This window comes from Corapipo altera, unplaced genomic scaffold, assembly GCF_003945725.1.
Source record: "Corapipo altera isolate COAL_440 unplaced genomic scaffold, ASM394572v1 1, whole genome shotgun sequence".
Classification (NCBI taxonomy): domain Eukaryota; kingdom Metazoa; phylum Chordata; class Aves; order Passeriformes; family Pipridae; genus Corapipo; species Corapipo altera.
The window spans coordinates 226202-245423 of NW_020884873.1; the positions used below are offsets into that span (position 1 = coordinate 226202).

At 39.3% G+C, this 19222-nt stretch overlaps 1 protein-coding gene across 5 annotated transcripts in view; it reads left to right on the top strand.

Moving 5' to 3' along the window:
* Positions 1-19222, top strand: part of CALD1 (caldesmon 1) — a 196550-nt gene that overhangs the window by 38366 nt on the left and 138962 nt on the right. For 2 of the 5 annotated variants that reach the window (XM_027659567.1, XM_027659580.1), the window contains one exon: positions 3387-3472. The exons of 2 other annotated variants lie outside the window; for them this stretch is intronic. The gene's annotated coding sequence lies outside the window, so the exon portion shown is untranslated. Of the gene's footprint in view, positions 1-3386; positions 3473-3768; positions 3849-19222 lie in introns of those variants that run through there. One more of the 5 variants, XM_027659588.1, reaches the window with a different exon arrangement.

Consider the following 19222-nt stretch of genomic DNA (forward strand, 5'->3'; position numbering starts at 1 on the left):
TTTGGAAGGGAGAAGAGATCTGATCCATTGTAAATACTATATGTCATGGTAGAGATAGTTGTGATCGTGTCTATAATGTGTTATAGTATTTATTTGTACAGTCATTGTAATATATTCCCTTTCCCCCATTCTGAGTCTGTTTGTGTTTTGTCTGGAAAAACCCATCTCACACTAGGTTGAGATGTGGGAGGGGGGATGGAGCTAGAGAACTGGATTTTTGGGACTATCTCAAACCATGACATAAGGTAAATTAATTTGTGTTGCACTTCGGCCTCCTTTAGGAAAGAAGTGCAAGAAAGTGCACTTTTCTTTAAGTGTGTCACCCAGAGATTGCTTGAGTATGAGCCAAATAGATTAGTTGTATACAAGCTTATTAGTTGATGGTGTCCCTTGACTTTGATATTTTGCAGGCTATATGGTATAAAAAAGTATAAAAGTACATCAACAAGTGGATAAAAAACTCCCCCGACTCAATCCTGTCTAGTTGTTAGTATTCACTCATTCGTAGTTTTACATTTCATAGATCATAGAATCATAAAATGGTTTGGGTTGGAAGAGATCTTAGAAATCATCTGGTTCCAACTCCTCTGCCGTGTGCAGGGGTGCCATTCAGTGCATCCAGTTGCTCAGGACCCCATTCAGCTTGGCCTTGAATACATCCACGACTTCTCCAGGCAACTTGTTCCAGTTTCCAGCGGTTCACCACCCTCTGAGTAAAGAGTTTCTTCTTAGCATATGACTAAAACATGCCCTCTTTCAGTGTAAAACCATTGCCCCTTGTCCTGTCCCTATCTGGTCATAACTGGGGAGGCACAATTTACCCTTAGTAAAGCCCTGCAAGCTGTCTTGGGTCATCTCCTTACTTAACATCTCTTCCAAGAGGATAAGCTCTATAATCCTCCCAGGCACAGTGAAGTGAGGCTCACCTGTCTGTCGTTCCCCAGATCTTCCTTTCTCCCCTTTTTATAAATGGGAGCGATGTTTCCCTTTTTCCAGTCACTGGTCATTGGCTTTGCTTGACCACCATGACTTTTCAAATATGATGGAGAGTGACTTGGAAACAATTTAAGCCAGTTCTCTCAGGATGCATGTCATCCGGTCCCATAGACAAGTTTCATTACTGTTTTGCTTTTAGGAGATAATTCAGTTTTTGATAGCTTTGAGGGCACAAAGCTGGAGTTTATGCACCACAAATGTCATTCTAAGTATGAAATGGTGTGAAATATATTCGTAAATTTTGTTTCAGTGAGGAATCCTTGGAGATATGTGGCAAAATGGATTCAGTTTTGTTTTAGGTTTTTTTTGGTACTGTGCTTTGGACTACAGAGTAAAAACAGGGCATGAAAGGAAAATATGTCCTTAGTCAGGAATATATGTGTGTGTATGCTTTGGCTCTGCTTTAGCAAATGTGAGCCTAACTTAAAGAAGGTGAGTAATCTTGTTTGGTTGGTGAGAAGAGTGCTTAAGTACCTTGTGAATGAGAACACTTAGGAATGAGGTGATGTTAAGGTGTCACAGGAAACAAGGCTAAGTGAAGGTCCTAGAAAGGATGTTCTTCTGATTAAGACTAATGTCTCTGAAACATGTCAGCAGTCAGGAAGTTAGAGAATTTAATGCTGCTTAACTGCACTATTGCACCTTTGAATTTTTATTTTCTTTATTATATGTAAATGGTGGTGTATTTCTTTTTTCATGGCTACAGAAAGTTGTGCTGGGTGAGTGGTGTAAGAGCTGAGTATCTGCTTGAAAGGAGTGGCTCACCTCATGTAGCTACAGGACTCCTGAATGGCATGTCAGTCATTCCATTTTATTAATGATTGGAGTAGTTTTGCATTTTATTGATGCAAGGATAGATCTAGATTTTCTCTGGATTAGAACATTCAACTGCCATTGACTGTAATGGGGGTTTTATTGAGGCTGTAATAGTTCTGGAACCTGGACTTCTGCATTGATCAAAGGGAATCTGCATTCCTTTCACCCAGTCTCCTGGATTTGGCAGACCTCAGAAAAAGTGGATCTTTTCAGAACCTACTGTGATGCAGTTTTAGGTCCAGAACAGAGTTTCCTGTATGAACTGTCATCTTAGCTGGACACTGCTCTGGTTTTCCATCTTGGTAGTGTTGCCTTCATAAGACTTCATTTGGCAGGCAGTATAAAATTAATATGAACACCTTAAAATTCTGTAAGATAAGCAACCTCACTACTGCTTATGGCTTTAGAAGAAATGGTTCAAAAATGCAGTGTCGGTTGCAAAAGTGTGGCGTATTTTTTCAGAACTCTGTCTAATCTCCTTCTCAAACCAGTGACTAATGAATAACCTTGAGCCCACCTGCTGTTTGTGTTGATTAGGTGTACAACAGGGAAGGTAAACTCTATTTGTCTAATTAAAGGTTGATTGTGAAACCAGCTCATTTTTGAGATCTTTCTTCACCTGGTTTAACAGATAAAGAAAGTTTCTCTGCACCTGTAATTCCAGCCTTTTGTCTTCTGAGGTTATGGACATTTGGAAGTTTTGTCTTTTCACTGTCTCTCTAGGTGGAACTGGATGTGAGCCACCAGAGTCCCTGAGCAAGCTTCCCAAGTGGCTTATGTTACTCCTGGCTGGAGATCTAAGTCTATTCTCCCAGGAGCTCCCACCCGTTCTTCCCCTGAGACATGGCTCAGAGGCAATTTTTTCACACTGCACACTGTCTAAGCTGCTATCGTTTATTCCAATTATTACTTGAAGGTGGCTGTTCCATCACTGTTGCAGTCACACAGTGGCAAAGTACATGTAAAGGCGGACAAAAAACCTGTCACTGAAAAGTGTGTGAATGCAATCCAGCAGCTATGCAGAAGTAGCCAAATGTTTTTGCATCTTTGACTGAAGGCAGCCAGCAATCAAAGAACTGTGCTGGTCGATAGCCAAAATAAACAGGGAATTCCCTCAGATTTTTTTTTATTTTCTGAATTGACTCATGGGGTTTAGCTTAATCAGGTTTAGCTCCATATTAATTGGTGCAGTTTGGATATTAACGTTCTCAGTTCTGTGGCTGATGTTTCCCAGGCTGTTCTCAGGATTACATCACATTGTGATTGGGTTAAGGTCATGACAGCAGGATCAGGTGAATGGAGCAGTTTTTCCTGTGAGTGGAAGCCACTCTTTTCCTTAATGGGACTCAAGATGCTTGGAGAAGTCTACCCTTTCTTGCTTGGGAGTTTCTTTGTTTCAGAGAAGTGATTGGGAAAAGAAAATGAGCTGCAAGTCAAAGTCATTGATGCAATAGTGTCTACCAAGTGCAGCAAGGATCAAGATCTGGTCTGCTTTCTAGATCATCCTAACTGTGAAGTTTTTCTGCCTTTGGTACCCTCTTCTTTATCCCACATAAACACTTCTGTCCTTCCAGTTCCTGTGATAACAGTTTGGTTACTCAAAGAATTCCTTGTGAGCTGAAGAGGCAGCATTCTTCCAGGCTCAGGGGCATCATATCTGGTGAGACATGCTATTAGTGCTTATATTATGATTTTTTTTTTCTGGAGCTATTTTCTGTTCAATTGAGACAATTGCTATCATAAGCTGCACTTTAATTTTAGCTTAGTTTCCTTTAAAGCTCAAAGTCTTGTATGGAAAGAGGTCATTCTGGGTTAATGGTCAGCCTGATTTGGAAGGTATTTTGTGGTAGTCCTTGATTAAACTGACAGAAATTACTTGTGTATTTGTGAATTTTCCACCTTGATCTTTCCTTTACTTAGTGTTTTGTTTATGGATTATAAGTACGTATGTGCATGGTAATCTAGCTCTGAAACACTGGAGAAATTCTTCCAAGTTGTGACTCCACTGCTCCCTGGACATTACCTGAATGGAAAGGGAGAATTTTTTTCCCTTGAGAGGCCTAACTCTTATGTGTCTTTGTCATTAAACCTACATCTTTGCACACACATCAGTCACAGACTCAGGGTACAGACTGAGATAATCAGGTCAGCTCAACAGCCATACTAGTCTTTCTCCAGGTGAAAAGTTTGAATATGGAGACTATTATATGTCATTAAGATAATAATATTGATGAATATGTTAGCAAAGTCAATGACTCTATATTCCATAGGTCTTCTGGTTTTAGTTTGATAGGGACACGTAAAAAAATTCTGCTTGCCAGGTGGGAGGAAATTAGGCTTTCAAAAGATTGTTGCTTCAGCACTTGATAGGAGTCTTGCAAAGCAATGATGATAATAAATGCTCCCAGGCTACACTTGTTTTATAATTGCTGTTTAGCACAAATTGCTCCAAGTGGAAGAATGGGGAAACTCCATCATTCTGACTACACAGGTTGAGGTGATGATGTCATGTATAGCAAATTCACTGATCCGAAAGGGTGGAATATTTACCTTAAATAGTGATACAATATACAGAGCTATGGTAGTGAAGACTAAAGAAAACAATTAAACAGTATTTAAAATTTGAGTGAAGAAGCTAACCTCCAGGAGGAGGTGATGAAAGGACTTGCCTTGAATGCTTACCTCTCTGAAATGACTGGCCGCTGTCAAGGGCTTTGTCTTGGATGAGGGATATCACACATCTGATCTTGGCTTTTCCCGTAAGGGTAATGTTTTGTAAGCATCCTAAGAAGTCATGGTCATATATGTGGCAGAGCTGATGGCTATTCTGTCCACATTCACTTTCAGTGAGTGAATAGCAGATAAAGGCTTGTCTCTGAATCATGTTGCCTATCTTGTACCATTTTCTAGTTTGCCTTTTATGATTACTGGTGTTCATCAGGCAAATTCAAGCGTCCCAAGCAGAGAAGAATCCTGAACACATATTGAATTTGTGTGGTCAGCCTTAGCTTGCCTGCTCTTCTGGCCTCTGGGTGTCACAGATTGTATGAGAAGATGAGGGAAAGAAGAGGCAGGGTTAGTTGGGCTGAAACCTAAAAGTTAGGTTGTTGGACAGTATTGGCTCCCAAATAAATTTTTTTTATTTGCACACAAAAATGTAAAGGCTCCAGTTGCTGTCCTTGGGAATAATTAATCACTAAGCAGTGAAAAACCATGAAATATTCAATTGGTGAGCTGTCCTGACACAGGCGTGTCAAAGTAAATATTTTTTTTGAGACTGTTAACTATGCTGACAGAGAGTTGGTTAATTCTTTAAGAATAATGTTTTGGGCAAATTCCTAGTCTCCAAATGCCTGCAGGCAGACTTATTCATATTTGTGGTATATTTGAGGTCTAGTGTTCCTCTTTTGTGCCATATATATTTTAAGAGGGAATTTTAATGGAAGGAAATATTGCTGCAGGGCAACAGCCTTCTCTGAAACACTTTCCAAAGAAATGTTAAGGCCAAAGGTCTTGTTTTTTCAGGGAAAAAGATGTGAATCCTCTAATATTTACTCAGTTATAAATAGCAACGAGCAAGGCTCTAAGGATGGATTCCCAGAAGATTGTACCAGGGCTAGTTATTCCACAAATGAAGCGAAGGCAACAGTTGTTTTTCAATTGTTGCATCCTCTTTGGCACAGCAAAACAAATAGCAAATAATTATAATAAATTTATGAGGTTTTCATTCCTCTGCTCAGGTGCTTCTTATATCTCTCCAGTCCCAACAAGAACAAAAATGTGTCTTGTTTCTATTAAGAGATGGCAGTTTAATGGTGGGGGACTGTTAATTCTAAGTGTTTTAGGTCTCCAGCCATAGCATCAATGATGTGCCAATGGTAGGAGAAAAGTGCAACTCCGTGGGGCAAAGCACTTAACTGGGAGGCAAGAGGTGCTGCTCTTGAATGACCAGTTGCCCTTGGGTAGGTAACTGCATTTCATTTATCCATGCTTCTCTTCCCCTTCTGTAAATCGGAAGGGAAGATTGTAACTTTTCTTTGAGAGATGCTGTTTGAAAATGTTGTGTTACTTTCAACTGAAAAATCTACTGATATAATTGCTAATAAATAGGTGAAAGTTATCTAATTCCAGTAACAGCTTAGCTTGCCTCCCACAGTGAAATTCAGCCTGTCACAGTCCAGGTCTTATAAAGCTCAGTATGCAATTTATGCATCACCAAAGAGTTAACGTGAAACCCAAATGATACATAAGCCTTGCTAAAGATCCTGGAGGCTAGAGCCTTCATAAATGCTGTCACACTTCTAAACAGAATTACAGCATTTGAGGTGTGTTTATAGACTCATGGGTCTGCTGAATCATTGGTGTACATAGGACATCTGCCTCATCCATATGCGTCCCCTGGAAAATAATGTCTAGTTGCAAAATTCTAAAAAATAAGAAAATGCACAGCATTAATTCTTGGAAAAGGAATGCAGTTGCTGGTGGACTTTCTAGTAATGTAGAGTAAATGTATAGCAAGTGAACTGACTGGAAAATGTGTTTGGTAGTAAATACATTAGGTGAGGCCTCAAATAGCAAGAAAAGGTATTTTTCAAGCACGGATTTAGTTTTGTGTAGATTTGTTTTTCTGTTAGCACTTACCAGAGAAGAAAAAGCAAAACTTACTTCTAATAGTTACTAGGTATCATTCCAAAATCATGCAGTGTAGCACTTTTTATTTTTACTGAATAAGACAGGTATTTAACTAAAGTTGCAACTAAACTCTGTAGGATACTTGAAAGTTTACCATTGCAACGTCTTGTGTGCTATCTGCATCCCGAAAAATTACAACTCATACCCACTATGCAAAAAAAAAAGAAAAAAAGGTCATGGGGATTAAATGACAGAATTGTTGCTTTTTTTGGTGGTTGTTGGTACTATCATATATGCTTTAGCATTCCAACCAAGGGCACGTGGCTGCAATGGAATTTGATGTACAATCAGTTTTAGGGAACAGCTTGTACCTTGTTAATATAATCCATAAAAGGCTTCCAAACTTCCTGAAACTGGTCCCTTCTGTTTCCAAGTCTGCATATGATCTCATAGGAAATGATCTGGGAGAGGCCAGCTAACCCTTTTGCATAATCAAGGTAGTATAGCTCTTTTAAGACCTGAAGGGAGTTGTTTTGCTGATATAAACTCCATGATCCACTTTGCCTCCGACACCAAATCCCTGTTATCAGACTTTGCAATGATTTTGGTGCCATTAGATAAAAGAATAAGTGAGAAGACTGAAGTGTGACTTGAAGACTGACCTTAGTAATGTCATTCATTTTCTTTGTCACCCTCTTTTGGCTTAACTGTTTCAAAAATTCTAAACCACTTGCTGCCCAGCAAAATTTGAAAGGCAGAAATGCAAACATGTAACACAGGTGGGCAAAATTTATTTTTCAGTGGGCTCAGAGACAGGTAAGCAAACTGCACCTTGCCAAGTTTCATAAGTGGCAGCAGTAGCAAGACAGATAGTGAGGAAAATACCTGCCCTGTATATAGGTTTCATATTGTAAAATATCTCATGTGTACATTATCAGTAGATTAAGAAAGTGTGTTGTTACTTTGGAGCCCTTGAAAACCTCGCTATTTACACAAATGCAGTGTGCCTCATACAGTGAGTGTGCTTTTATATCCTCAGGATACCCAGGATTTCCTTAGTATATCTAGCCCAAGAAGGGAAACACTCCAATGAGCTGCTACCTCTGAAGGCCTTGTACGGCAGCAAGTGTTAATCTTCACTGGCAGGGGAGAGAGAACAAAAGGATCTGGGTTGTGTAACTGTGTAGAAGTATAATTAGGGTCTAATTCATGAGAATAGGCAGTAACTGCACGCCCTGCACAGAGAGTCTAAGCAGAGGATTCTGTGGCACTCTGCTTGTTGCAGAGTTGTTAAGTTTGGCGCTCTGCTCTGGGCTCCAGTCAAACATTTTCTTAACCATATTAGGATACATGGAAATTAGCCAGCCAGCAATAGGCCCTCGATGTACTCATTGCCTGTGCCCATATTTTATGGAGTAGACAGCCACTGCTTTTCTTAAAAAATATCAGATTTAATAAAATAAGGCAAAGAGAACCCTTTAAAAATTGTCATTAAATTTTGGTAGGAAAAAAAAAAAAGAGCATTTCCCAAGACAAAGGACATTGTTATTGTGCTTTTCATCCATAGATGTTGATCACTCTGTACATCAGATCCCAGTAAAAGCCCACTAGTTATATATTGTGCTATTACTCAGGCAAAAAAGCAGAGTGAAGTGAACCCAACTGGCTAAAAAACAAGTATACCCATTCCCTTTGCTGACTCATCCAAGCCTTGGCAGATCCCAGTAGAGGGGCAGGGCAAAAGGCTGAATTGGTGACTCTCAAAGTTTGTTTGAAGTTGGCTCATGGAGCCTTTTGTGTCCTGACACTGTCAGCAAGGTCCACTTATGTACCTGTCCTGTTTCCTGGAGAAAACAGAGGAGAAACAGAAAATAGTAAATATTGAGTTCTTCAGTTCCCTCCTCCTTGCTAATGATTCCAAAAGTCAACTAGAACAAGATGTGGCATTTATTTTCATGGTTATTTTTCAGGATGGTTAGATGAGAGATGGGAGCCACCGGCGAATGCCCCACTGGGACATTGTTCATGAACATGCAGCCTGGGTCCATTCGTGTCAGGGAGCTCCTCGTCAGTGCTGTACTTCATACTTGGAGCAGTGCAAAAGCAACAGGCCTGACATATCTGTGTTGCTTCAGAGTTAAGGATGGTTGAAATTTCCCCAGTGACGAATCGAATATTCCACTGAAGAAATTCCAAAGTAGAATGTTCTCAGGGTTTAGCTGACAATTTTTACGTTCTTAAAGGATGAAAAGTTGATAAGCAGTAGTGTTGGTTAAGCATATTATCAGGTCCATCCTACACTCTAGTAAGATTTTGCTATTAAAATTACTTTTTTGAGCCGTAAATGTTTTCTTAATGTTTAATTTAATACTTCTCCCTGTAGCTGTAAACTCTTGTTTCACTAAAATGATTCTTTGCCCTTACTAATGTTCTAGTACCTGCAGACTGTTGTCAAGTCCCCTACTTAGGACTTAGTTGATGAATCCATAGCTCTTTTAATCTCTTTGTAAGTCAGTCCTTCTCTACTTGCTTAACACTTTTATGGTTTTCTTGTGATCTTCCTCTGGGTTGTTATTGTCATTCAGGAAATGTGTTCTCCAGAGCTGAGCAAAGTATTCCTGGTATGCTCATCACAGAGCTGTGTTAGGGATATTATCTTTCTGCCCAGTGAGATTGCCTTTGTATTTCATTTAATATTGCATGGACTCTTTCTGCTACCACATCATGCATTATTTGACACATACTACTAAAACCCAGAATTAAACAAGGCCAAGTTTAAGCCTTTTGATTAAAAATTGTGGCAACATTTTTCGAAGATGAAGAAATGGCTGAATCCATGCCAGTGTTTTGTAGCTAAAGACAGCACTGTACTGCCAGGAGGGCTACAATCACGTTGGTTCTGACCCTTCAGCTTTTTGATGGTGGTGTGTAAGATCCTGTACAAGTAATTTGACTGCTTGACCCTCATATCTTCGGTATGTTAGAAGGTGATAACACTGTAGTAGCTACATTTGGTAAGGCTGTAAGGCTTGGTTCAAGTTTGTACATGATTTGGAAAACATAAAGTGGAAATGTAAAATATTTGGGTAAATGGCTGCAGAAAACCACATTACATGACCTGTAAGCTTATGCTGTCCAGGCTTGTTGAAATGAAGGAGAGCCATTGTTAAAAATTCTGTTTGTATATAATAATTTTTTGCTTTGCTAAAAAAAGAGGGAAACTGAATCAAGTGAAAAGGATGAACTTTATATTGAATGTAACCTCTGTAAAATTCATTAGAGACCCATTGAGAATACGGTTTTAACTGGTCCAAATTTGTTTCATTGTTTTACCCAGTTGTTGATTTTTATTTTGAGAGACCTACACAAGCAAGAATACATTCAGTTGACAGTCTTGGAAAAAGAAGTGAGCCTGCCTTTTGATTGGGTGTGTTTATGACAGCACAAAATGAATGCGATATCATGAAAAATATAGCAGAGCTAGGAGTGGAACATGGAGAGATTTTTACATGTGCTCTGAATTCATGTAAACTGACACATCACAAATTATTCTTCTAAACCTGATCTGATAATCCACTCACTGACAGAGCATTGGATTTACTGGGTTAAAGAAAACTGCATCATACACTGCTGCATGAGGCAGATGCTGCTGGAGGCAGACTTTTTCAACTCTCCTCTACCCATCACCTGTGAGACAAAAAGATGATGAACTTTTCATTGCAGAAATATTCAGTGGATGTTAATATGTGAGGAACTGGTGTTTATTGTTGGTATATACCTAGTGAGGGGCTCTGAATATTGTAGCATATCTGAAAGCCAGGCTAACTCATGGGCAGTCTTTTTAACCAGTCCAGTACTGCTTATATTAGCTGAGAAATTCAGTTCCTCAGTTTCCTGAGGTTTACAAATCCATCCACGATTTACAGTTTTAGTAAGCTAAGTTTATATTTGGAAATGAATGCTCTGAGGTGGCTGAGAATAAACAGTTGAAAAAAGCATTCTTGGTGGTAGTTGAACTTCTCACTGAATATATCTGCTTATAGAATTTGGTGTTTGAAAGATTGCAAAACCACTTGTGTAAAAGTTACTGCCTGGGTGAAGGCTTTTGCCACAGACTGTAGCCATGGGCAAGGACTGAAAGGTGTGTGAGAGGTTTAAAAAGTATAAGGAGGATGTGCAAAAGTGCATGAGCTATTAGGGTAAGAGGGAGGATATTTTAGGTGACTGTTTTCCATGCCCACACCAGACTAAAACAAAATAAATGGAAATGCAGCCTCAGTACTGAATCCACTTGAGGGAAATTGGGAGGGCATAATAGGGAGGGAAACACTTCTGTTGGTTCCTATTTTAGATCCAGTGCAGAAAGGAGCTCTGCTGCAGGGCTATAGTTCAATGCAAGAAGCATTTCTGTGGAATTTTGGCATTAGATAGACTTCCCAAGAATAGCTACTGTCCAGAAGATATTCCAGCGAAAATATTCTGAGAGCAGTTTGGAAATGTTAGCACTATTTCATCTGAACTCTGATCCAGCTTTAACTATGAGAGGAACATGGGAGGTTCTGATTTGGACCTAAAGGCCTGCTCTCTACTCTGTCCAACTTGCACATAAAATGAGCAAGCAGAAAAACACCTCCACGAAGCAATCCTCCCCAAATGACCACTTATAAAGAATATGAAAATAAAAAAGTTGTATAGAATTTATATTTGACCAGACTAAGGCATATTTTTAACCATGGTTACTTATCAGCAGAGGACAGCATCTCCTGAGCAGTGAGAGGGGAGATTGTGGCAGGGTAACATGACACAGAAACCGAACTGACCCACACTGCACTTGGGGAAAGTATAGCCTGTGTTTTGGACGGCTTTGAGCAGCCTTAGCAGAAATCCTTCCTGCCATAGTGTTGTTGTTAGCACCACAACTAATTCAGTTACTGGCATCTGCATGTGGACCTTTCCCTGGTTTAATCCTAAACCACCAGTACAGTACTGGGCTCATGGATTGAGCTGTGTGAGCAGATACAGGAATTCAGCTTTGTTTTTCTGTGCCTCTGTTTTGGAATGGCCTGACATGACAGACCCAGATCAGATTTTGTTCTGTTATGTATTAGGTTATACCAGAGGTGTATTTGTATTTCAGTGACACTACAGGATTCTGTTCATGTGAATATTTAGTGAGATGTAATTCCTGACTGAAGTGTTTCCAACTTAAAATAGACAAAAATAGGCATGTGCAGAGAGGAAGCAGAGATATGGAGTGACTTGTCTAGAGATCTTAGAATCTGTTTAGAAGAAGACTTTAGAAAGAGAGTTTGGTCTCCAGAAAAGGCTTCTGATGGCTGATTTGGTAAACCCTGCTACGGTCTAAATATTATCTATGCTGATATAGGCAAAAGACAGTTTTGATTTGAGCTAAAGAGGTCTCAGACACTCAGAGATGGTGTCTTTTAAATCTAGGTGTCTTTGCTAAAGTATTCACCTGTATGAAATGAATATGGCTGTGATTGCTGGAAGGCTGGGACTGCAGAGAATCCAAACTCACAGAGAGTCCAAGCCCGAGTAGGAGTCTGGACAAGCTGGCTACAGCTTGGAGCTAAACTTGTAAGTCTTCAATGAACTTCCAAATAACCCAGTAGGAGATTTTTGGGCTTGATTTGCTTTCCTGGAAGTGAGACAGCAGCATGAAGCTGAGATCCGATTGTGTTCTGGATCCAGTCTGCTAGTTTATGTGTATAAAAGGCAGCTATTTTGAGGCACTCGTTGATTGTGGCCCACCTATGTTGTACTTGGGACAGCATAATGGTGTTGCTTTTGATTTTTTTGAATTTTTTTTAATTATTTTTTTTTCCTATATGCCTCCTTCCATATGCCTGTGTCATGTAGCAGAGTGAGCTCGAGTTAGTACTACATTGACTTGTGTTTTGGGGCAGAAGTCTTCCTATTGCTGATTTTCCGCCCCCAGCTCATATCTGTTCCAGAATTTTAATCAGCTTGCCAAGAATTTGATTGTGTAGCTTAGATATAAAAGATTTTATTTTATGACTCTTATATAGAGTCATATATGTAGATGTGCATGCGAAGTTAAAAGTAAGTAAATCTCATGCTCCAGAATGTAAGCTGAATGCTGAGGGATTAGAAAAAGAATTCTCCTGTCTTATCCTACTTGTTATTGCATGATTTGATAGTAAGTTTTGGATTTGTTTCATCTTCCTTTAGACATCTCATAGCCAGTGTTGGAGACAGAATGCTGATGCTGGCAGAGTGGCAGCTACAGCTGATATCACTGATGTTATGCTTATGATCCCAATAAATTAACAGACTAGAGTTGCATAATAATAAGAAAAGTAATTTTATAAACAAATTAAATATGTGGGGAAATTCAAGTGAAAGCAGTAGTGGTTAGGGGTGGAGTTTCTAGGACAGGAAATAGGTTCTAAGTTGAAGTATCCCTGTAAGTATGTCTTTAGGTATCTCATTTAAATTTTCATGTTCAGATTCTTTTGCTTTAAAGAAAAGAAATTTCATTAATGGACTTTAAAACTGTATGGTTGGCCAAAAAAAAAATAAAAATCTGCATCTTGAGTTCATTATACTGGTACAGCTGTCCCAATCTGGCTTTAGCTTGGGTTTTTGAATGTTGGTTTGGTTGTTATCTATATTAGCAGAATGTCCATGGTCAAAGTATCTTGCATTCTGGTTTTGTTACATCTGTCATTGATTTTTGATACCTTTTGGCTATGAGGTTATGCTGCCTTACCAGTTGAATCCTTAGGAATCCTTCTCTGCAAGTGCTTCTGTGGACTGTGCACTTCCTTCTTCTTCCTGTGGTGTTTTGATGAGCTGCAGTTTATTGCTGTTCTTGCTGAAGACACACACTTCACTTAGGCTGAAAGTACGCAGGGAGTATTAAAAAATATAAAAGATAAGCTAGAAAAAATGTTGGCAAGTAATCCAGTTCATTCTATTGGCCCAAACCAGAGGTCACTACTTAATTTTTGAGTGGTGTATTCTGTTCTGGAAGTGTCCCATTCAGAGCTTTGCAGTTTGCCTCATTGGACCTGTAACAGTCCTTAATAATCCTTCCCTTTACAGTTTTCCCAAGTGTCTCAATCGGTAGGGAAACTGCTGGTGTCAAGGGAGAAAATCAGTCTCCATTGCTCCACCTTGAGCAGATTATGTCTAGTCTTGCCCTCAGTGGATGTGAAGAGTTTATCATTCTCTAATATATGTGTGAGACTTAAAGACTTACTACATTTTTTTAGGCTCAGCAAGCCTGACCCTTCCAACTTATCCAAGGAAACCACGTTTCCTATATCTCTGAAAACCTTTGTTGCCCTCTTCCAACAGATCCCCCTGTTTTCTGGGGTAATATATATCTGCAGATGTACTCAGGAACTGTTCCAGCCAGGAACTGATCAGTACTCAAGAGGAAGGGAGTGCTGTTTGTAACTGCTGTGTTTCCAACCATATGAGATTGTTCCTGCAGTGTGATTCGCTGTCAGTCCTGGATTTTGGTTTTGTTCCGTTTTTTTTTTTATGGGCTATCAGTTACTGCCTCATTTAGTAAGACATTATATAGCATTTGTGAAAGCAATTACCAAACCATTATTATAATTTTTGGAGAGATTAAGCCCATGAGTTAAGAATGCTCAAAATGCTGAAAATTGCCTGGTTTTACATATTCTGATACTAGTTACTCATGCCTCCAGTTGCAATTCCTAACTTTCATGGTTTTTTTAAGCTATTAATAGGAAAATATGTGCCAGTGAAGAATCTTGATCTTTTTTATCAATGGCTTGGTCGGTCTAATATTTTCAGCCACATTGGGACCAAGCGGCCTCACAGGATAGGTCAGGCTGAAAAAATAGGCTGAAATAGGGAGGCAAGCTCTAGCACAGTGAGGGAACTGAAAATGCATGCATGAAATGCTTTAGTGAGGTTTTGCAAGTGGTTAGAACAGCTATTAGAGAAACAAATTAAGAGAGCAGGATGGATCTGGAGCCAAGTTTATTCAACACCTATGGGTGTGCTTCACATTAATTTTTAGTATCTGATTTTAGAAATCTTGAGAAAGAGGAGGTAATGTTATGACAGAAGAACAAACATAGTTTGTTGAAAGTGGAGTGAGTCCTGTGAAAGATATTATGTTGAAAGGAATTATTAGAATGGAAGCCACTTCCTTCCATATAAGATGAACAGCTTAAAGCAAGGTGCTTGCTCTGCTAATCCTCCTTGCTACACCATGGCTGAAAGACTTTGGAGTCTTTGAAGTGAATTTACATAGCAGTGGGAGAATCATCCAGATCTCCTCCAGCTTGGCCTCATGGAGGTTTCCGAAATGCTCAGATGATTGCTAATGAAGAGGACAGGTCTTATTCCATACATCCCCTAAAGGAGTGAATTGAGAATGTCTGCATTGGTAGTAAAGAAGTTGTTAGCTCCTAACATCCATTTGCCGTGCTTCGAGTATGCTGAATTTAGAACAGCGGTCTTACAGGGAAAGGTCCATAAATGTTCTTTAATGCTGCTGTGCCATTTATTCCACTCAAGCCAGCTTTTTCTATTTTTGAAAAGAGAGGAGGAATGAAAAAGAGTGTCTGTCAGTGTAACTGTGCACTAGAGAAAACAGCCTTGGAAATACAAGGCTAAGGAAATATAGAATTGGACTCGTTACTGTAATAAAGCTTAATGGTAAGAATTCACAATGGGTCTGTTACTATAATCAAGGAGACAAAAGGCTCTAATCCTTTGAAGAATACAAGGTTTATTTACATTATTTGTCCAGGTGTGGGTGTGATGGATGGGGCCAGATGTCTGTGGTGCAACTCTGTGAGTCAATCTGAATCTGGCCAATATTCTCAGAAGAGACTTGTTACAGGGATAAGTTTTATTGGGTTGGTGACAACCTAGCTACAGCATTCACCTTCAGAAATATCCAAGCTTACCTTTTAGGTGATAACTGATACACTGTAGATTTTCACTGTGCTAGGAAAAGGAAATACCTGCTGTTTCAAAGTTTCTCATGCACTGAATGGGGAAGGACACATGTTTTTAAGCTCACCACCTTGTCTTCCTTATGAAACTGTGCTGAAAGTTTTCTGTCCGAACCTGGGAATATCTTGCACATGGCACTGTGGTAAACATGTAGACCTCAGCTGACCGCTAGGCATTGTTAATAAAATTCTGGTTTTGTGTTATGTACATTTACAAAATGTTAATTGAATGAAATGGAAACAGGAAATGGGCTTTGAAGTATGTTTTGAGCTGGGCTCCGAACTAGAACAAATGTATTGATAAGTCAGTTGCATAAAGTTAGATATTTGTTTTCTTCTTCACAGTGAAACACGAGTGTAGACACCAAGCATTTACTTAGTAAGGTAATATCTGTGTATATTTGTGGGAAAAACAAAACAAAACAAAAAAATCCAGAACAAAAAAATCAAGGGTTTCCCTTTTCTCTCCCCACCCTTTCCTCTGAGGCCTTGCTAGAGTTTTTCTGGTCCGTAGAGATCTGATCTAAACCTAGGGAACTTAATTTTTTTTTTTTTCCCGTGGATAAAAAAAATAATTGGTTTTGGTCATTTCCCCGAGGCTCAGGCAAGTTAGTGATGTCACTTTTCTTTTCTCGGAGCTGCCTTTAAGAGTTCATCTCTGTTACAAAGGCCATAATGGATATTCAAGAAACATTTAAATAAAACTGTGGCAACTGAAGTCCCCATTTCACCAGTAAGTCATGATTCAGTGATTAATTGTGCATTAGGGCTCATCGTGATCGATTAGAAACATTGTAGTTGGCTAGTGTGATGGAACTGTGATACAAATTCTCACTGCTGATTCCTGTTGCTGGCAAGTAAATTGTCAAGTTAACTTCCTACTGGTCGGATTTTTCATGGATTAGGTATTACCTTTGCTTGCAAAGCAGTCACACAACTGGTACAAAGGTGTAATGCAGGTGGCAACAACATGAGGTGTAACACTAATAGGATGAAAATGTGATCATAGGTGTTCAGATTTGCATGCTTTGGTGATATTCTTGCGCACAAACCTAGTGATTATGCAACCTCAGTCTAGATGTAACTGGTCAGCCAGTTATGATATCAAATTACCTTAGCTATCCTTAAAATTACAGGTGAGCTAGTGCTCTTTCAAGAAAGAGGATGTGAATGAAAGAAATTACCTACTTGCAGTTGTCATGTTTCACGAAGGCAACTTCCATTTCTGCCCTTGAAATGCTGTAAACACCCATTCAAGTCTTGTTGTATGGCATCAATCGTGTGTTTCTCATGTTATTTTTCATTATGTTACATGTACCTACTCTCAAAATCTGTTTCAGATGATTGAAATACACATGTAAAAATGGAAAAAGGGAGAATAATTTTAGATACCTTATGCATGATAATGAGAGCTCAAAGATTAACGTCCTTGTTTGGTAACTTAGGATTTTGAAGTTTCTAGGTGTATCTGTTAGAACATCACAGTGTTAACATAAGTGATTCCTTTCATCCTGCTGGAAGTGATGTCAGTGTTCTGCTGTAGTAATGGTGCTAGGAAAAAGAAGATTAGTTCTTTAATGATATTTAGGTAACATTGACATCAGACTTGAATATCATGGCTCCTGTAGATGTGCCTTGGCCACAGGATTTTCCTGCCTCTAAATACAAATAAAGCAAAGTCAGCTAAAACACATGGGCAGTTGGAAAATTTCCATGATGGCAAACAGCTTGCCAAACAGGGAGCTGGATTGCATCTTTAAGGACTGAAATAGTCCTCTCACTGTTCTGGACCCTTTTGCATCTCTCGTGGCGGAATTAATAAATGTGTGAATTCCCTGGGATTGGATCCCATAATGTGTCTCAGCGAGAAGCAGAATGAAGCAGGTTTCAGCAAGTCTTGTTACTGAGCTCTTCATTTTAGGTGGATTGTACAGTGCTGGTATGATTAATTCTGAAGTTTGTCTCAGTCAGGCAATCTTTTGGCTAGCATGTGCATATTTCATGGTTGATTTAGCTGGGTTCACAGAGCTTTCTGTAAACCATGGACTTCCAGAGAGGAATTTATGGGTTTGAAAGAGTAACCAGCTTCATAGGGCAAATGGCACTGTCTCTGATTACCATATGAAAGGAAGTTTTGGTTTACCACTAATTACAGATAAAGATTATTATTTGCAAAGGAGATGTGTATGATTTATTTATAAGTGTTTTCTGTTTCCATAATGAAATTTCCTTCGGGTTTAAGTACAGTCATTTGGAGGAAAAAGCAGAGGTCTGTGGCTCATTAGTTTCTGGTGGTTGTCAGAAGCCATTAATCAATTGCCCCTTTTACCAACATAGGTCCTAATTCAGCAAAGAATTTAGGCACATGCTTAACTATAAGCATGTGTTTCAAAGCACTTGGCTAAATCAGGGCTTTAATGTGATTCAAGCTTGCTCCATTTCTTTCCAAGTCTAAGGTTACCCTGAAATGACAGGAGTCACTAATACATCAGCTAAGGTGTCTTGTTCCTTCCTCACCGTTCTTTCTAAAAAGTCATAGGCAAGGTGGAAAAAAATGGGTCAATTTTTCCCTCATTCTTTTCAAATCCTACCTCGATTGGAGGCTACTGTACTGAATAGTGGGGCATCTGAAATAGCAGCAAGTCAAGAGCAAGGGGAATGCAATGTCAGGAAAGCAGCTTCCACTTGATTGTTTTGTTCTCTCCAACCTCTGTTTTTGCCAAAACCTGCTTGATTACGACGAGGAAAGAGGAAGGCAGCAGAGCTGTGTTTTGATACAGCCAGATGAATACTGGTATGTGGGATCTGTTAAGTCTAGGTAAGGTATGCATACATTCTGATCTACAGAGGAGATATAGTGAGGGGAAGTTGACTTTTATTCTACCAAGCACTTCTATAATTTTTGAAAACGACGGCGTGACTTTCCACCGTGATGAAAGGTCAAGACTGAGGGTTGTGTTCTCAGTTCCAAACTTGTCCACTTTGGTGCAAAAAGGATGCAATCCAACAACAGCTATCTTGCAGAGAAATTCCCTGGCAGAAGCAGCACCCCAGCTGGCACAGTGCCAGCATAACTAACCCCCATGTCCACCCTTCCCATTTTTACTCCAGTAAGAGAATCAAAGAGACCTGAGGGTTTTTTATTTATGTTTATACTATGATTCATAATTTAGTTGTGATGATTGAGAGCTGTCAGAAATTATAGCAGTTACTAAACATTTTTGTTGTAAGCAGGAAGTTACATATCTTGAGAGTTAAGACAGCTAGTCTTATAATCTCTTCAGGATTTTTTTGGCATAGGAGAGAGTACAACCTTCAGGAACATTTTCCCTGTTCTGGGGAGGCTGAAGCTCCTCAGCAGTGATAGCCATGTATCACACAAACACTTGATTTATTAAAGCCTTTGCAGTAGGGATGCTGCCTGTAGAATCATCAGCACCATTTTTAGATAAACATAAGTTTCCTTTGGATTTTCTTTTCTCAAGTGTGGCTGTCACTCAAACTTGTTTTGCAGGTGAAATCTGACATCATCTCAGCCTGAGGTTGTATGTGGGAAGGCAAATTACTTCAGTGATTCATGTTTTCATTTTCTTCACCTTCTGTATTTGACAACAGCAAGAGCGCATAAAACTTTGCTATGTACATTACACAAATGGAAATGACAACTGAGCCTTGGCTTTCAGACTGAAACAATGCCTACATTGCTCATAATGGACCTTGACTCTACAGCACGCAGTCAATTGATTAGCGTGGAAAATTTTGCGTGCTTCCTTTGACTTTCAGTATTT